The sequence below is a fragment of the Ovis aries genome, chromosome 3 (assembly GCF_016772045.2).
Source record: "Ovis aries strain OAR_USU_Benz2616 breed Rambouillet chromosome 3, ARS-UI_Ramb_v3.0, whole genome shotgun sequence".
Classification (NCBI taxonomy): domain Eukaryota; kingdom Metazoa; phylum Chordata; class Mammalia; order Artiodactyla; family Bovidae; genus Ovis; species Ovis aries.
Genome location: NC_056056.1, coordinates 57,355,163 through 57,375,635, shown reverse-complemented (window position 1 = coordinate 57,375,635; position 20,473 = coordinate 57,355,163).

The following is a 20,473-nucleotide window of genomic DNA, read 5'->3' as shown; positions in this document are numbered from 1 at the left end:
CTTCCAAAGAACACCCAGGGCTGATCTCCTTCAGAATGGACTGGTTGGATCTCCTTGCGGTCCAAGGGACTCAAGAGTCTTCTCTAACACCACAGTTCAAAAGCATCAATTCTTTGGCTCTCAGCTTTCTTCACAGTCCAGCTCTCACATCCATACATGATAGTGGAGCTTTCAGGATTTTTTTCTAATAATATATCCTTATGTGGTTTTTTATTGTTTATTTTGGGGGCATTTAACTCAAAAAGAATTGAAGATATGTAATAAAATTGCCCTAACAAAATCCCTTCCCTATTTACTTGTTTATTCTAACTACCTAACAAATACATATACACGTGTATGTTTATATATTTTATATATTTTTCCTTTTCTGATGGATAATTATAAAAATTAGAATATATTAATATTTATTTTGATCAGTTGTATACTAATTATTATATTAATAAATCAAGCTGTTAGGTAGTTAGGAAACAGGAGTCCAGAATGGCGGCGGCTAAAAGACAAGGAAGGGAAAAGCCCACGAAAATAGAAGAGTGAGGACCTCAGTTAGAACAAACAACACTCCTGGTTAGCCCAATTTGCACAAGGCAGGCCCAGGGGAAAAAAAAGACATATAAAAAGAGGGGCCAAAGTGTGCTCTCTCTCTCTCTCCCCCACGTGCTGGGGCGCTCTTCTGTTCACGTCTCTGGGTCAGCATGCCCTCAACGCCTCGAGGATGGATTTTCCTGCTGTTATCTAAATAAAATAGAGCTGTAACATGCAGCTATAACACTGATTTGTCTAAGAGCTATAACACGGCCCCTTCGAGACCTGAGAGCTATAACATGGTCTGTCCAAGACCCGAGAGCTGTGACATGCCAAGGGCTTTAATGTCCGTCACTGCAAATCTTTGTTGTGATGAGACAGAACCGAGGGAAATACACTTGCCTGACAAAGGCAAAGGAAATTTTGCTAACTCTGAGAAACTTACAGTAATAATAAACATTTTCTAATGCATATTTTGGTACAGAATAGGTGATAAGGTGATCAATAAAAGACTTTCAAGATAAAATATAAAATATATTACATTAGTATACAAGTCTTCTGAGGAAGTAGATTGGAATTCACAGGAAAAAAGGAGTAATACAAATTTTTATACTATTAAAGATTTTTTCATGTATTTTACATTTTTATTTATTAATTGTTCATTATTTTTATTTATTTGTTTATTTACTTTTTGGTTACACCACACAGCTTATGGGATCTTAGTGCCCTGACCAGAGATTGAACCTAGGCCCTTGGTAGTGAAAGCATGGAGTCCTAACCACTGGGAAACCAGGAAATTCCCTATTATATGTTATTTTTAAGTGAATGATTGTGGGTATTAACTCTCTATGGTATATAGATTCCATTGGATCAATTTAAGAGTGATGGCGTATTATATTTTAAATGCCAATATTTACAATATGCTGAAAGTTATAACCTTTCAGCCATTACTTAATGATGGAAAGAAAACTTTACATGTCTGCTTAAAAACATGCTTGTAGCATATAATTTTTAAAAATTATTTTCGGAGTCAAAAGACCACATAAATTTAAAGAATACCTACCTAGATCCAGTTGATAAGAAAGGATATTCTGAGAATTCATCCTCAAATTGTTTAGATATAGATTTCTCCACAACATTGTAAATCAACTATACTTCAATTTAAAAAGAAAAGGAAAAGAAAGAGAAATCTCTAAGTTTATGTGAAAGTGATTGTAAAGCAGAAACTTCATATGAGCCAGTCCAGGTAGCATGTGAAGCATCAAAAGTGTGGTGACTCTCTAGTCCAAAATAGTGTGTAGATGCTGCTAATCAGATATTTTGCAGTTTCTTCAACCTTGGTGTCAGTGCCGTTTTGTGCTGGAGAACTGTTTGTTGTAGGGAGATATTCTATGCACTGTAGGGCATGTAGCACTATCCCTGGCCTCTACCGTCCAGATGCCAGTAGTGTGTGCATGCTCAGTCGCTCCAGTCATGTCTGACTCTTTGTGACGCTATGGACTGTAACCCGCCAGGCTCCTCTGTCCGTGGGATTCTCCAGGCAAGAATACTGGGGTGGGTTGCCATACCCTTCTCCAGGGGATCTTCCTGACCCAGGGACTAAACCTGTGTCTCCTGCATTGCAGGCAGATTCTGTACCCACTGAGCCACCTGGGAAGCCCAGATGCCAGTAGGAGCCCTTCCCCCAATTGCTATGACAATTGAAAATGGGCTCCCCAGTTGAGAACCACTCAGCTATTGGAAATGTTGCAGGATTATGGTTGATGCTGAAGTTCTAAAGTCAGGGTCCAAATTATCTGTGCCCTGTGACTCAGACGGTGAACAGTCTTCCCACAATGTGAGAGACCCAGGTTCCATCCCTGGGTTGGGAAGATTCCCCTGGAGAAGGAATGGCAACCCACTCCATTATTCTTGCCTGGAAAATCCCATGGATGGAGGAGTCTGGCGGGCTACAGTCTGTGGGACCACAAAGAGTTGGACACGACCCAAGCAACTAACACTTTCTTTCTTTCTTTCTTTTGTCTAGAAGGCAGCTTTGCTTGCATTCTTTGAGGATTGGGATGAACTTGTAAGTCCCTAAAAGTCTTCCCTGATGAAGCCCACAGCCCTGCGGAGTGAAAGGCCCTCATCTGTGGACTACCACTGACTTGAGTCTCTGAGAATAGACTGATAGGGAATAGTCCCATTTGGCTAGGCTTTTGGACCCTGGATGTTGGAGCCATGTGGGTGAGGACGGGTGGTGAAGCAGACTGGAGGCTGGCCACTGCCCTCACTGCCTAGAGGCGAAGCTGTAGGTGCCATGGAGATGGCCTCCCAACCTGAGATCCAAGAACACCAGCCAACCACACATGTTGTGTTTTAGTCACCAAGTTGTGTCCGACTATTTTGCAACATCGTGGACTATAGACTGCCAGGTATTTCTCAGGCAAGAATACTGGAGTGGGTTGCTATTTCCTTCTCCAGGGGATCTTCCCGACCCCAGGATCAAACTTGAGTCTCCTGCATTGGCAGGCAGGTTCTTTTCCACTGAGCCACAAGGGAAGCCCTAACCATCTGGACATACAGGAGGCCTGTGGCCATGACTGTGTGTCTGTGGCACTCCACCTTTATTCTAGGGCCAAGACATTCTCGTCTGTGCCACTAACTGCTCTTCTTGCAGGTGGCCCTGGACCTGGACAAGAAGTAACCCTTGCTGGATAAACCTTTGCTCAATAAAATTGCTTAAAACCTGCAGATTCACTACTGTGTTCTAGAGCCACAGGGAAATGCCAGCTCCCTGCAGCTCAGTGGTTGATAACCTTTTTTGTAGGTCTGCAGAATTCTGGGGATCTCTCCCTAGAAACATGCAGCATATATACATACACATAATTCTATACATAATTTCTGAAGCTCAATCGTATATTAAAAGTTAAGAATCCTTTATAATATCTCATTAATTTAAATCCATGTTCTCTAGTATCCTGCAGACCCACCTCTAGCAACCTAGTCTAAAGAAATATTAGCATTTGATGTGCAAGTGTGTTGTGTGTTTATAACAGCATTTTTATAATAGCAAAAGAAATAGCATATAGAAAGAGCTTAAATGGATGCTAGCAGGGAAATTGAAATGTTGTTCATTCATTCATTCATAATGGAAGACTACACAACTATTAAAAGGACTGAGGTAGAACTATAAGTACCAGTTGAAAATAGATCTGTGATATTCTTTTGTATGAAAAAAAGCATGTTGAGGGAATTCCCTGGTGGTCAAGGGATTAGGACTTTCACTGGGACTGGGGGCAGTATCCAGGGTGTGTGAGTGTGTTTGTGTGTGGTTTGGGGATGGGGAGAAAGGGAGAGAAAAAGATTTGGGAGGAGTGAAAAGTCTATTTTGGACAGTGTTTTGTAAAGTTTGTGTATTTTAAAAAATTTAAATTCAGTGGTAGCTGAATTTGCGGTAGCTTTCACTGTCACAATAGCAGTTAAGTCCTTGGTCAGGGAACTGAGATCCCTCAAGCCGAGCAGGGAGGACAAACAGACAAACGTGTTGAAACAATATAGAGTAACATCTTGTCTTTGTAAAAATTACTGCACATGTGTAAGTACAAATATGGGTATGTATGTATATATATAATATTTTTGGTTTCATAGACTATATTCTGGGAGTCTAAGCACCAAAATTTATAGCAGCTATTTCTGTGGGGTGAGATTTACTCTTTTCCTGTATTCACTCCTGTGTTGTTTAAAGTTGTAAAAACTTACAAGAATTATTTCTATAAGTTAAAAAAAAAAGATTAACAGCAACGAACAGAAGTGAGTTATCTCTAGGGTGTGGAGTATGGTGGATGAACCCGCTTCCGTCTTGCCAGGCCCCCAGGCTGTGTAGTCATTTTCTATGGCACAGCTCCCATGGGAAGGTTCCAGATACCAGACAACCTGCTTGTGAGGTGAGGTGTCAGTGCCACTGCAGAGCCCTCTGTGAAAACGACAGGTCCCTTCATGCTCCATTAACTTATTCTTTGAAGTCATTGGTCCCTAGGGAGACCACTGAATTAAAATTTTTTTAAATATACAAACTTTACAAAATACTGTCCAAAATAGATTTCTCTCCCTTCCCCAATCTTTTTCTCTCCCTTTCTCCTCACCCTCCAACCTCACACACACACACACACACACACACACACACACACACACACACCCTGGATACTGCCCACAGTCCCAGGTTAAGTTACAGTGTTCTGATATCCTATTCCAGAGATACTATCCTAGGTATTCTTTCGGACTGAGAATTAAGATTTTTTTTAACTTGGAGATTGGACTGAATTCATGGTTTCCGGACTCTGGCTGGGCCTTAAGAAACACTTCTCACTAACTACCCCAGGGGTAGCCTTGCAAACGTGGCCTGGTATGTACAGACTCTGCCCTCTCCTTGGACTTTTGCCCATGCCAGGCCCGTTGCTGCCACCAATGACACTGCCAGGCTCTGACCATCTCCCCTTGGCCTCTGGCCATGCTTCCATCCCGACATTCCCTCAGAAACACTTGGGAGCACAGTGAAGGCAGTGTGTATTAGACTCTTGTGTAACACTCAACTTTTATTCTAAACAATCTTGGATTGCAAGGAAATCAAACCAGTCAATCCTAAAATAAATCAACTCTGAATATTCATTGGAAGGACTGATGCTGAAGATGAAACTCCAGTACTTTGGCCACCTGATGCAAAGAGCTGACTCTTTGAAAAAGATCCTAATACTAGGAAAGATTGAAGGCAGAAAGAGAAGGAGGTGGCAGAGGATGAGATGATTAGATAGCATCCCCGACTTAATGGACATGAATTTGAGCAAACTCTGGAAGATGGTGAAGGACAGGGAAGCCTAGCATGCTGCAGCCTGCGGGGGTCACAAAGAGTCAGACATAACTTAGCGACTGAAAAACGACAAGCAGCCTAATCACCGAAGATAGTTTCTAATGGTATATGGACCCTATGTAGGTTTTACTTTTGGGAGCTGAACATGGATACAGCTATCCCTTCCTGTTCACAGCCATTTTTTTAGGATATATATATATATATATGTATGTATATGTATAAAACACATTAAAGAAAAATTGGAGGAATAGGATGGAAAGTCCAGCAATAAACTCATACATCTGTGGCAAATTGATTTTTCGACAAAGGTACCAAGATCATTCAATGGGGAAAGAATAGTCTTTTCAAAAACAGTGCAGGGACAGCTGGAGAGCCACATGCAAAAGAGTGAAATTGGCCCCTACCTCACATCGTATACAAAAAATCAAGTCAAAATAGATCAAAGGCATCGATATGTAAGAGCTAAATCTACACCACTCCTAAAAGAAAACATGGCAGTAAATCTACATGGTCTTTAACCGGGCAATAGTTTCTTAGATATGACACCAGAAAGCCAAGCAACCAAAGTAAAAAATAGATAAATCAGACTTCATCAAAATTAAAATCTTTTCTGCATTAAAAGAAACTTGTCCACGAAGTGAAAAGACAACCCACAGAATGGGAGAAGATATTTACAAGTTATATATCTGACAAGAGTCTAGTGTCCAGGATATACAAAGAACTCTTACAACTCAACAATAAAGACAAGAAATCTAATTTTTAAATGAGTGAAGAGTTTATATAGACATTTCTCCAAATGAAAATATGGTCTAAATTATTAGTCATTCAGTTCAGTTCAGTTCAGTCACTCAGTCATGTCCGACTCTTTGCGACCCCATGAACCACAGCACACCAGGCCTCCCTGTCCATCACCAACTCCCGGAGTTCACCCAGACTCACGTCCATCGAGTCCGTGATACCATCCAGCCATCTCATCCTCGGTCGTCCCCTTCTCCTCCTGCCCCCAATCCCTCCCAGCATCAGAGTCTTTTCCAATGAGTCAACTCTTCGCATGAGGTGGCCAAAGTACTGGAGTTTCAGCTTCAGCATCATTCCTTCCAAAGAAATCCCAGGGCTGATCTTCTTCAGAATGGACTGGTTGGATCTCCTTGCAGTCCAAGGGACTCTCAAGACTCTTCTCCAACACCACAGTTCATTAGTCGTTAGAGAAATGCAAATCAAAACAATGAAATACCAATTCACACTCACTAGCAAAGCTACAATGAAAGGTGCAGATAATAACAAGTGTTGAGAAGGAACTGGAGAAATTGGAACACTCCATTATATGGAACATATATTACTGGTGAAAATGTAAAATGGTGCAGATGCTATGGAAAACGTTTGGTAGTTTCTCAGAAAGTTGAGGGTAGAATGACCATGTGACTCAGCAATTCCACTCCTAGATATATACCCAAGAGAGTTGAAACATATGTTCACACAAAAACTTATACACAAATGTTCATAGAAGTTTTTTCCTAACAGCTGAAAGGTGGAAACAAACCAAATGTATATCTATAATAAACAGAATGTGATATATCCATACAATGGAATATTATTTGACCATAAAAAAGAATGAAATACTGATACATACTTCAGTATGGACAAACCTTTATAACATTATGCCAAGTGAAAGAAGCCAGTCACAAAGGATCACGTATTATGATTCAGTTTATATTAAATGTTCGGCATAGGAAAAATCTGTAGATTCAGAAAGTAGATTAATGGTGTCCAGAGACAGAGGAAAAGGAAATGGAAATGATTTGCTAATAGATATGGGGCTTCTTGGGGATGATGGTTGCACAAGAAGTAGGGAGTGGTCAGCTGATCAAACATCAGTGGACAGAAAGCTCCAAGAGTATATCCTAACTTAAACTTTCGGGAACCACCCCATCATCTTTGATTGGTTGAGGCTCCTGTTTGGGCAAAATTGAAATTCATGGACTTCTATTAATCTGTTAACTTCTCCCAGAGAAACAGTGGTTCACACACCCAGACTCATAAACTTAACCAGCAAATAGGCAGAGGATATGAATCTACAAGAAAAAAAAATAGCAAATAGACATATATTGGATTTCCCAGGTGGTGCTCGTGGTGCTCGTAAAGAACCTGCCTGCCAGTGCAGGAGACAAAGAGACGCAGGTTCAATACCAGGGTCGGAAAGATCCCTTGGAGGAGGGCATGGCAATCCACTCCAGTATTCTTGCCTGAAGAATCTCATGGACAGAGAAGCCTGACGGTTTACAGTCCATAGAGTTGCAAAGCAGTGGACACAACTGAAGCAACTTAACCTAGCCTAGCCTAACCTAGCCATGTCTTCAGCCTCACTCATAGTTAAAGAAATGCATCGTACAGCAATGAGATTGGCAAACAAAAGTCTGGTAACACCCAGCATTCACAAGCTCATGGGCAAACAGGCACCCTTATACACTATTCCTGGGAGTACAAACAGGTTCAACTCTCCTGGAGGGCAATTTAGCAATGTCTGCAACATTTTGAATGCTTATTCTCAGTGACTTAGCAAGTCTACTGTAGAAATTTGCCCTCGGGATATACTGGCAAAATTATGCCAAAATCATGTACAAGTATGTTCACGGCCACATTGTCAGTAATAACAAAAAATTGGAATACACCTAGACATCCATCAACAAGGGACCAGTTAAATACACCCATGTAATGGAAAAGTATGAAATCTTAAAACATGAGATAGAACTGTATGTGCTGATCTGGAAGGATCTAAATGTGTTTTGTTTAAAAAAATAAACCAATGTGCACAGCCATGTGATCTCCTTTGTGTTAAACTGAAAAATAGATCCACATAGACTTTTTATTTCAGGAATGGTACATAAGAAATTGTGGTAACTTTTGGAGAGTGGTTTAGGGGTCGGCAGGAGGAAAGATAACTTTTGTCTTTTATTCGATGCTTTTCTATACTATTTGTTTTTTTTTTAATGTCATGTGAATGTAAGATTAAAAAAAAATAAGTATTTTAAAAGCAGACAAGGAACATGAAGGGATACATGAGAGAGAGAAGAAGGATCCCTTAGGTGGGAGTGTATGGTTTTTCCTGACACAGGGCAAACTTGATTTCTCTGTATTGGTAAAAACATTGTGACCCATCATTGGGGGTTTTAGGAAGACTTCCAGGGCAGTAAGCTGGAGGGTGGAGGGGAGGTATGACCAGAGTCAGGGGGACTGGTCAAAAGTTTTTTGCAAAAGAATGGGGTTCAAATTGAGGAGATGATGGTAGAGGTGGAAAAGACAGCTTCAAATAGGAGAGTTGTTAAAAAGGGAGGCTGATAGTCTTTATTAAAAAATATTTATTTGACTGTGTCGGGTCTTAGTTGCGGTGCTCAGTGTTCATTGCATCTTGTGGGATCTTTTGTTCCGGCGCCAGACACTCCAGTTGCTGGCTCATGGGCTTAGTTGCTCTGTGGCATGTGGAATCTTAGTTTTCCAACCAGGGATCTAACCCCTGTCCCCTGCATTGGCAGGCAGATTCTTAACCAGTGGACCACCAAGGATGTCCTTGGCTGATTTTTTTTAAGCTGATCCTTCACCAGTGCCAACTGCCTTGCTTTTGCCACATCTGCCCAGCAACATCCCGACCCTGGGTTTTCTGTTTATGGTCCAGAAAAGGCCACCCACCAGTGAGAACATGCCACTCCAGGATCATGGTTCATAGCTCTGCTGGCTTCTTCCTGTACCACCCATCGATTTATATCTGCCTATCCTTGGTTGGCTCTGGCTCTCATTCCCCAGTTATTCCAAATTTTCACCATGTTCACTTCTCACACTTCACTCCCACTCTCATCTATGGGGCCTCTCTTGCCTTCCTACTTCAGGGAACAAACGAGGTGCTCAGGGTTGAGTGCCTTTAACATCTCAGCCCTCTCTCTATGAGTGTATCTAAAACAAGATTTACTTTCTTTCCCAAGTATTCAGTCTTAGGGAATGATGTTCAGCTCCTGTTTAGTTATTGAGTTCCTCCAGGACATTTCACTGACCGTATTACATCCCTGAGCCTCGGCTGCTTGCTCCTTCTTCTGTGTGTATGGCTGTAACAAACATGGTTTATTTCACCATCGTGACATTTACCTTGCTGAAAGAAGTTATCTCACTCTGTCTCCTCCAATTAGCTTGATCCTGTTCATAATACTCTTCCCCCTTGTGCTGTGCTCAGTTGCTCAGTCATTTCTGACTGTTTGTTACACTATGGACTGTAGCCCGCCAGGCTCCTCTGTTCATGCGATTCTCCAGGCAAGAATAGTAGACTGGGTTGCCATTTCCTCCTCCAGGAGATCTTCTCAACCCAGGGATATAACCCAAGTCTCTTGGGTCTCCTACAGTGGCAGGTGGATTCTTTACCACTAGTGCGACCTGAGAAGCCTGATTTTTTTCCCCTTAACATTGTATTAATATATAACATCCAAACAGAAAAACGCGCATATTCTAAATGTATAGATCACAGAATTTCCACAAACTGAATACACTCATGCACTCAGTCCCCAGGTGAAGAAACCAAACGTTATAGCAACCAAAGCATTCCTTGTGTTCTTTTACACGCTCCATCTCCCTCCTCAGGGGAGCCACTGTATAGTCTTTACTTTTGATTTTTTAAAATTTTTATTTAGCTGTGCTGGGTCTTCCCTGGTCGGGGATCAAACCTGAGTCTCCTGCACCACTGAGCCACCAGGTAACCCCTGCTGTCCAGTCTTTAAACAGCATAGATTAGCTTCATTTCTGAAAATTTTGAAATAGACCTGAAATAATATGGACTGTTTTGTATGTGGCTTTTTTGATCATCACATCCATGAAAGTCATCCATATTGTTGCATGCAGCCACAGACAGTTCATTTCCATTGCCCAATAATATTCTATTGTGTGATTAGACCACAATTTATTGATCCATTCAAGTGCCCCATTTGGGGTACTTGCAAACAGCAGGCACTGTGTTTTATTTATCTCTGCATCTCCAGCATTTCATGCATGCTTAGTATAATGGTTTGTGTGTGAGCAGGTTAGAGAGCTCAAGGAGTACTTTTCCACTGTGTTCTTGGGTGGTCAGATGATATCTGAGATATGAGAGTCAAGCCTGGGTACCAAGTTTAAAATGTTTTACAGGCCCATTGATAGGTCTCATTGTCTATTGAGGACAACCATGGTAGTTGTCTGGAAGCCATGCAGTGGCAGCCACTGAAGATGTTTATTATGGAAACAAGAACAAAGACAATCAGATATGGACCTGGTTGCTTTCAAAGACAGAACTGGGCCAATGGCTAAATATTTGAGAGAGGCAGCTTTCTGCTCAATAATAATCATGATATTGGCTCATATTTAGAAAGCACTTATAAACAAGACCCTGGCATGTGCTGAGGGCTTGGTATCCATGAGTTCAATATAAGAATGGCTTTTTATTTTTTAATATATTTATTTATTTGGGTGCACCAGGTCTTAGTTGCGACACACAGGATCTTCAATTCTCTTTACGGCATGCATGATCTTTTCATTGCAGCATGCAAACACTTACTTCCAGCCCGTGGGATCTAGTTCTCCTGACCAGAGATCAAACCTAGGCCCTCAGCATTGGGAGTGTGAAGTCTTAGCCACCGGGCCACCTGGGAAGGTCCCCAAAATGGGTTTTTATAGGATGAGACTTGAGCATGAGCTGCTTGATGAAACCATGATGATTTCCTGGTTTCAGACACCAGTGATCATGAGGCCTAGGAAGTTATATTTATAGGCTCACAGTTTTAGTGAAAAGCCGTCCTCTGACTTGTCTCCCTGCCTTGCCCCCTTCCTTATTCCTAGAACCGTCTTCTTTCTTGAGACTAGCCTCCTACAGCCCCTCTGTGGGTCCCCTCACAGCAAACAAATTATTAGGTGTTTCCACCAAGAGCTTCCTTCCACCCCAAGCCCACCTGGCCTGGCCAAGGCCCTCTCCTTTCCACCCCCAGGATGTCTCTCCTTCCAGTGACTCAGAACTCTCACCTGCATGGATGATGACTCTGGCCAGGGCTGTGGCCACCTCAGGCCTGACCCTTCAGGCAGCCAAAGGTCATTCTGACTTACCCTAAAGTTTGTTTGAGTCCGAAAGAGTGAGGTAGGAGCAGTGAAATTTAGAAGGTATCTGGGGGAAAAAAAAGCTACAGAAACCCTTTTACTATACGTAGCCATCCAGTTTAGGTCTCCGAAAGAAGAAAAGCCCAGACAAATAAATCTGGGAGGCTGAATGCAAAAGGTGTTTGTCAGGAGAAGAAAAATACTGCCATCCTCCCAGGATAAGCCGTGGGATTGGCCCTGGGACAAGATGCTTTATCTCACCGTTGGCGCCTGAGGCCCGAGGCCTGGCTGCAGCAGCAGAATCACCAAAAAGACAGTGGCCTGAGTTAGACAAGCAGGCCTTGTGAAGGGCTGAGGACTCAAGTCGCCACCCCTCTGTGCCCTCCCTCTCGATTTCTCTATTCTGTTCTCTGTCCCAGCACCCTGCTGTCTTCTCCCTCCTGTTTCTACTCAGTGCTCTATTCTTTGTTTTTCTCAGAAGGGGTCTCACGGGGGATCCAAGAGTTAGGAAGCTGTACTACCTATGGGCAGATCCCCAGAGGCCCCACTCTCCCCCATGTCCACGGCCATAATTCACATCTTCTATTTCTTCTCTTCTGCCAGACAAAGCTGAGCACACACTAACAGTGTTAACACGATAAATATCAGCAGCTCTGACCTTTCTCTCTTGGGTCCTGGAGTCACCCTGACTCCCAGGCTCGACTCGCCTGTGCTTAAAGTGGATTAGCACTTCCGCTAGGCTGCAGGGCCCTGCACTAGGGCTTGATGGGAATCAAAACAGAGATTACCTTATTTGACTTAAAAAAAAAAATTTCCATTTGAAAGATAGAATCCCCCAGAGAAGTACACTGGGGCTTATGCATATACAATTTTAAATTGGATTTTAAAAATAGTTTGCCAGCTGTTTGCTAGGTCGGGCCTTAGGTCTCGTCCTTGATTGATGTTGGGGCCATTTGGGAAATGAGGCCAAGAGGGGACAGAGAGACTGGCAAGGCAGCAGGATCCCGGATGCCTGAGGCTGTTCCCAGGAGCCCTGGCAGTTGTTGCCATGGGCCTTTGGAAAGCCTTGGAGCCCTGGCACCAAAGTCTATTTCTCGCCCAGAGAGACTGAAGGAGCTTGGATCACCTCCCCCAGACCTCATCTCATCCCTGCACTGCTGCTTCTAGGCCAAGGTCTGAAAAAAAGAGCGATGAAAGAGGACTGCTCAGCTGGAAGGGTCTTTCACATTTTTTGTGGCTAAATACTTATTTTAGCTCCTTGTGTCACCTTCAAATGATACATACATGGGCCCTGCTCAGAACACTCATCCCCCTGTGCTTTTTTCCTGCCTGGCTGATTTCCTCTCTCAGGCCTCACCCAGGATGTCACTTTCTGAGGGCCAGCAGAGGGCCAGCATGTTGGGGTTTAAATCCTGGCTGAGGGGACTTCCCTGGTGGTCCAGTGGTTAAGAATCCATCTTGCAATGTAGGGGACTTGGGTTATATCTTTGGTCAGGGAACAAAGATCCCACACTTAGATTCCCCCCACCCAACACAACCAAAAACAAATAAAATAGCATTGCATTAAAGAGTAAATAAATCACATATTAAAAAAAAATCCTGGCTCAGCACCTCTTAGCTGTGTGACCTTGGGCTGGTCACTTAACCTCTCTGTGCCTCGGTTCCCTCATCTGTAAATGAAATGGGGATAGTAATAGCATCTACCTTACTAGGATTGTTGAGAGGACTCAGTGAATTCATATACGGGGATAGAAAATCTAAAGTGTCTATCTGTTTACCATAACCAAGGCATGGAAGGAACCTGAATGTCCATTGACAGAGGAGTGGTTAAAGAAGGTGTGGTAAATATATACAGTGGAATATTATCCAGTCATTAAAAAGAATGAAATAATGCCAGTTGCAGCAACATGCACGGACCTAAAGAGCATCATGCTGAGTGAAGTCAGACACAGAAGGAGAAATATGACATCCCTTATATGTGGAATTTAAGAAGAAATTATACAAATGAACTTACTCTCAAAAGAGAAAGAGACTCACAGACTTATAAAATGAACTTAACGGTTGCTGGGGGGCAAGGGATAATTAGGGAGTTTGGGATGGTCATATACACACTGCTGTATATAAAATGGATAACCAACAGTGGACCTATTGTATAGCACATGGAACTTTACTCAGTGTTATGTGGCAGCCTGGATGGGAGGGGAGTTTAGGGGAGAATGGATACATGTATATGTATGGCTGAGTCCCTTTGCTGTTCACCTGAAACTACCACAACATTGTTAATCAGCTATATCCCCATACCAAACAAAAAGTTCAAAAGAAAAATATATGTAAAATGCGTAGAACATAGCCTAGCACACAGTTCAGTTCAGTTCAGTTCAGTCGCTCAGTCGTGTCCGACTCTGCAACCCCATGAATTGCAGCACGCCAGGCCTTCCTGTCCATCACTAACTCCCGGAGTTCACCCAGACTGATGTCCATCGAGTCGGTGATGCCATCCAGCCATCTCATCCTCTGTCGCCCCCTTTTCCTCCTGCCCCCAATCCCTCCCAGCATCAGAGTCTTTTCCAATGAGTCAACTCTTTGCATGAGGTGGCCAAAGTACTGGAGTTTCAGCTTCAGCATCATTCCCTCCAAAGAAATCCCAGGACTGATCTCCTTCAGACTGGACTGGTTGGGTCTCCTTGCAATCCAAGGGACTCTCAAGAGTCTTCTCCAACACCACAATTCAAAAGCATCAATTCTTCGGTGCTCAGCTTTCTTCACAGTCCAACTCTCACATCCATACATGACCACTGGAAAAACCATAGCCTTGACTAGACGGACCTTTGTTGGCAAAGTAATGTCTCTGCTTTTGAATATGCTATCTAGGTTGGTCATAACTTTCCTTAGCATCTGCTTTTATTAACCTGCAAAACACATCTCCCCAGGCTCAGTTGCCTGCTGCTGCCGTGTTCCCCTCTCCACCCCTGCCCCTCACTTCCTGCGTAGGTGTAGCACCTGGCCTCTGTTATCGCTATTGCTTAATTAGGTAACTGTCTTCTCCCGGAGGGCAGAAAGCATGTCTTTCACTGGCCAGTCCTTATAACCTAAACCCATCCAGCTTATGGCATATTTAAGAAATGTAGTGTGGTTTTGTTTTTGAGTTATTCTTTAGCTCCTTTAAAAAAAAAAAAAAGACTTTCACAATTTCAACTCTCAATCATTTTTATTTCCTTGTATTTTGACAATAACAATTTTATCCATACATGAGGTTGCTTTTCACGATTCATTGTACTGTCTACCTCTTATCAAACTAGCTGGTTTATACTCTCATGCAAAAAATCTTACCATAGGCTTCACTATCTGCATTATTATTTTCTTTAAAAAATTAAAAAAATGTGAACCTCCCCAATGGTGCATTGGATAAGAATCCACCTGCCAATGCAGGGGATACAGGTTCGATCCATGATCCAGGAAGATCTCACGTGTGGTGAAACAACTAAGGCTGTGACCCACAACTTCTGAGCCTGTGCTCTAGAGCCCATGAGCCACAGCTACTTAGCCTGTGTGCTACAACTACTGAAGCCTGGACACCTAGAGCTTGTTCTGTGAAACAAGAAAAGCTACCGCTAGAACCCCACACACTTCAAGGAAGAGTAGTCCCCACTTTTGGCAACTAAAGAGAGCTCTCTAAAGAAGCAATGAAGACCCAGTGCAACCAAAAAAAAGAAAAAAAATTAATACAATTTTAAAAGGTTGCTTTCCATTTGCAGTTTATTATGAAGACTCAGTTGTATTCCCCACGTTATACAATACACATCCTCACCCTGTCTTACACTCAGTAGTTCATGCCTCCCACTACCCCCCAAAAATGTTTTGACCACAATACTAAATGAAAAACAAAAAAGAACAAATGCTAAAAGGCAAATGGGATCCAGAAGACAGAGCAACTTGGGGCTCCTGGGTCATTTTTCTCCATCTTCATTTGCTCTGTATATGTACTTGGCCTTTTCATTTTGTTTGTCTGACTGTTAAACAAAGAAAGAGCTGATGAGTTGTGAGTTCTGGAAGTATGAGGGTAAGGCTTTGTAATCACGTCTTTGGCAGGAGACTTCTGCTCCTATCTTGTTTTCTAAAATCTAATTAAATATTAAATGCATATAAAAGAACAGATCATATGAGAAAGCAGAAAAAATTAAGACCCAACTACCTACAACTCAGCTTAAGATAGAACTTACAACCTGTACCACTGAAGCCCCTTTGGTGTACTTCTTCCAATCCCCAGCCCCCTGCTAAATTTTTGTTACTTATTCTCTTGCATGTCTTCATAATTTTACCCTAAAATATCCATCCCTAAACAGTATACTGGTCTTGCATGCTTCTAAACTTTATATAAAATAAATCATATGGTATGTATTCTTTTTTTAATTTTTTAAAATAACTTTATTTATTTTTGGCTGTGCTGGGTCTCTGTTGCTGCACAGGTTTTTCTCTAGTTGTGGTGAGCAGGGGCTACTCTGTAGTTGTGGTGCTCAGGTTTCTCATTGCAGTGACTTCTCTTGTTACTGAGCACGGGCTCTGGGGCATGTAGGCTTCAGTAGTTGAGGCTCCTAGGCTCTAGAGCACAGGCTCAGCAGCTATGGCGCACAGACTTAGTTGCTCCACGGCAAGTGGGATCTTCCCAGACCAGGGATTGAACCTGTGTCTCCTGCATTGACAGGTGAACTCTTTATCACTGAGCCACCAGGGAAGTCCCACAGTGTGTCTTCTTTAATTTGCTTTTCTCACCACTCAAAGTGATATTTGTGGTGTTCCTTTCTGCTGTGGTCTGTAGTTGTATAATATTCTGCTACATGAATACTCTGCCATGTTTATTTTTTCCCTCCATTTGACTCTCAACGGATCTTTGGATTATGTGCACCTTTTTTTGCTATCACCAGCAGTGTTGCTATGAACGTTCTTGCATGTGACTGCTGGGGCCCATGGTCAAGAGTTTCTCTAGGGTTATTTCTGGGACTTAAGGTTTACACATTTTCAACATGTCTAGATAATGCTAAATTGATTTTCCAGAGGGATTCCAGCTTCCCATATGGTCCCAAGCCTCAGTCCCTGTTCTGTTCATCCTCAGGTTCTAGCAGACCTAATGGAAAAGAGCTTTGCAACAGGGCCAGAGAGAAGCCTGTCAGCTTGTACTGCAGTGACCCCTACTTCTGGGCATAGGAGGTGACAGGCTGGCCTGGGCAACCTGGGAAATCTCCCCTGGTGGCTTAGTTGGAGTCTCTGGCTCACAAGCATCACTCAGAGAGCCACACAGAGAGGAACAAACTCTGTTGACCCAAAGCCAAAAAGGCCAATGAAAACCAAACAAATACTTGGATTCAACATTCTGCCTAATCCATTTCTTCTCAAGATAACAAAAATTTTAATACTTCTTCAATTAAGTAGAAGTGGTACCCCCCAGAAAAAAACCCATTAATTTCCTCGTTACAGGTTACCTTTAAATTTACTAGTTTTAAAATCCCAAAGTGTCTTGAGTATAGTAGGCTTTCCACAAATATGGACTTTTATTTGGGGTATTTGCCATGTCGGTCAACAGGATTAATCAAGCATGTAGCTACCAAAGCCAAAAAGAGAAATTGATTTCTCTTTTTGATTATTTTTGTTGCCCTTTGATTATTTTTTGTCCTTATAATAATAATTTTTAAAAAGAGAACTTCCCTGGTGGTGCAGTGGTTAGGAATCCACCTGCCAATGCAGGGGACACAGGTTCGATCCCTGGTCTGGGAAGATTCCATATGTTGTGGAGCATCTGAAGCCCACATGCCGCAGATACTGAGGCTGTGCTCTAGAGCCTAAGAGCCACAACTACTAAAGCCCACATACACTTGAGCCTGTGCTCTGCAACAAGAGAAGCCACTGCAATGAGAAGCCGGAGCACTGCAACTAGAGAAAAGCCCAGGGGCAGCAACAAAGACCCAGCCCAGCCAAAAAATAAGTAATTTTTATACAGTAAAAAAAGATGCAACAGCGAGACCTGGTGAATCCCTGGGGCCTGTCGTGACTTTCTCCTGGAAAATCCTTTCATGTTTGGCCGCTGTCAGCACAGTCCGGTGCCCTGGCCCAGTTGCTCTGTCTAGGAAGAAGTCCAGAGCTCATTGATCACTCATGTCTCCTTTGGAAAAGGCACATTGATCCTTCAAGAAAATGATCTTTGGGGCAATTTGTAGGCAAAATCTGCTGTTAAAAGGCTATATAAGTCAACCAGTATTGTGTGTAAACCTAGTTACACCTAGCTTGGGCTGACTGGTCACTTTAATTCACTAATACCTTCTTTTTCCTCCCATCGCATGTGGTCACAAACTCTTGTGATCCAAGGCCAAGTGTCTTGGACAACGTTTCTTCTGTGCCTCCCACCGTTGTGTTTGGGCCTTTTTTACCTCATGCCTGAACCGCAGGAGACTAAAGTCATCTCTCTGCTTGAGTTCCTTCTCGTTCTAACACACCACTGCCGGCCAAATTAAGCTTTAAAAAATGAAAACCAAACAACAGTGACAAAACCCATACACAGCTAACTGTTTTCCCCTTGATTTGTTGCTTTCAGCTCCCAAACTCCTTTGCTTCGATGGAGTAAAATCCCAAAGTTTTAGCCAAAGGCTCTCCCCAAACTCATGACCATCTCTGCTGAGCCTGCACAAACATACCCCAAATGCAGCACACCTTCAGGGTTCAGGGCCCCTGAAACCAGCCATAGACCGGGGGTTCCAAGCCCCTTCTCCACGACAGGACCCTGACGACTCAGAGTTGTTGTTCCCTCTGCCCCTTCTCTTTTCCAGTGTATCCCACGTGCCAAATTTGTTGGACACAGCCAGCCCATGTTGACCTCTGCATCCTCTCCTGGGGCTTCTCCCCACCCAGAACCCATTTCTCGGCTTGGGTCTCTCAGGTCCCACCCGTCCTTTGGGGGCCCCACCTCAAAAGCAAACCGATACATTTCTCTCAGTGACTTAAATAGCCTAGGAAAGATAAATAAGCAACTTGGACCCGAGACAAAAGATTGTTGGCTACTGAGAGAAGCAGTCCAGGAGCTTCAGAATCTAAGCTAAGCCAAGCCTCAGGGTAGGGGATGGAGTAGGGGCCTGGGGCGTGGAGTGAGGGCATGGGGTGGGGAATTGTGAAAAATGTTTTACTGCTGAGCTTGGTCTGCAAAGTGAGTTGATAATAAGGGAAAGCTGATCACAAAACCCCCCAATAGTGCTAAATTGAACCTGAGTGGTCATCTCTGAAATAACCCATAGGTTAATTGTGGGCTTCCCTGGTGGCTCAGATGATAAAGAATCTGCCTGCAATGCAGGAGACCAGGGTTTGAGACCTGGGTTGGAAAGATCCCTGGAGGAGGGAATGGCAACTCACTCCAGTATTCTTGACTGGGAAATCCCATAGACACAGGAGCATGGGGTTGCAAAGAGTTGGACACAACTGAGTGACTGAGCATGCAGTTTTGTATAGACACAATGTGGAGTTTGCTTTCTGGCTTCACCAAGTGGCATGTGGAACTTCCCTGACCAGGTATTGAACCTAGGCCTCCTGTAGTGGAAGCCTGCAGTCTGAACCACTGGACCACCAGGAAAGTCTCTGCCTGTTGTTTTCACACACACACACACACACACACACACACACACACACACACACACACACACACATTTGGTTACTGGAGTGTGACAAGTGGGGAAAATATGGTTGAAATCCACAAGGCCTCAAGCAAAGAACCCTATTTGATTTGGGATCTGCAGGGCTGTGACAGTCACCTCACAGTAGTATAAGCTTCTCATTTGGAAGGGTAAATAAACCTCATTTAAAGGGAAAGCAAATGTTCTGGGAGGGGTCTGTCTTTGGCCGAAGGTAGAACCACCTATACTCATTCATGGGTTATATTGCAAATATTGAAAAGTGAAAGTGTTAGACGCTCAGTCGTGTCCGATTCTTTGTGACCCCATGGACTGTAGCCCACCAGGCTCCTCTGTCCATGGAATACTCCAGACAAGAATACTGAAGTGGGTCACCTTTTCCTTCTCCAGGGCATCTTCCCCACCCAGGGATCAAACCCCAGAAAAAGAATCTCTTGCATTGCAGACAGATTCTTTACCATCTGAGCCACCAGGGAAGCCCCATTGCAAGTACTGAAGTTTCTTTAAGAGAGTGAAAAAAAAAATCTCTCTCTCTCTTTTTTTTTTATCTGTAGCCTTTTCATCGCTTCATCCTGCCCATCTGTGCAAAACGCATCTTTCTAAACAATCCACTTTGTGTGGTGGTTTTCTGAAAACCGTGTGGTGGTTTTCTGTTTCCTATTGCCTGAACGAAAACAGTAACAAGCTCCGCCGGACGCCCCAGCAATCTGGCCCTTCTTACCTCCTAAAGCTGTCTCCCCCTACCCACAGCCACCCTTCTCCCTGCTGGGTGCCCCTGCTTAGCGGCTGTACCCAGCTCCCCTGGAGGCCCAGCTCTTCCTTGCTGCCTGATGGAGGTGTTCCCGTGCATGGCGAGCTTCCTGTGAGGCACCCAACATGGCAGTTATAACCCCCCTAACAGGGAGGCCTGGCGTGCTGCGATTCATGGGGTTGCAAAGAATCGGACATGACTGAGCGACTGAACTGAACTGAACTGAAACGATTTTCTGTGGGTTACACTTAGCTCCCTGGTTAAAGGGTAAAGTCCTCCAGGGCAAGGACTGGTCTTTTCTGCCTGTGAACCAACTCCTGTGTCTGGACTGCTGCCAGCCCAGGGTGGCTGTTTCATGCTAGGTAGTCAGAACATCTGGCCCTCATCTGTCTTGCCCCCTAACTGCCTTCTCCCAAGACCTCAGCGGTAAAGAATCCACCTGCAATGCAGGAGCTGCAGGAGATGCTGGTCAGGAAGATCCCCTGGAGGAGGGGCATAGCAGCCCACTCCAGTATTCTTGCCTGGAGAATCCTATGGACAGAGGAGCCCTGTGGGCTACAGTCCATGGGGTGGCAGAGTCAGATACAA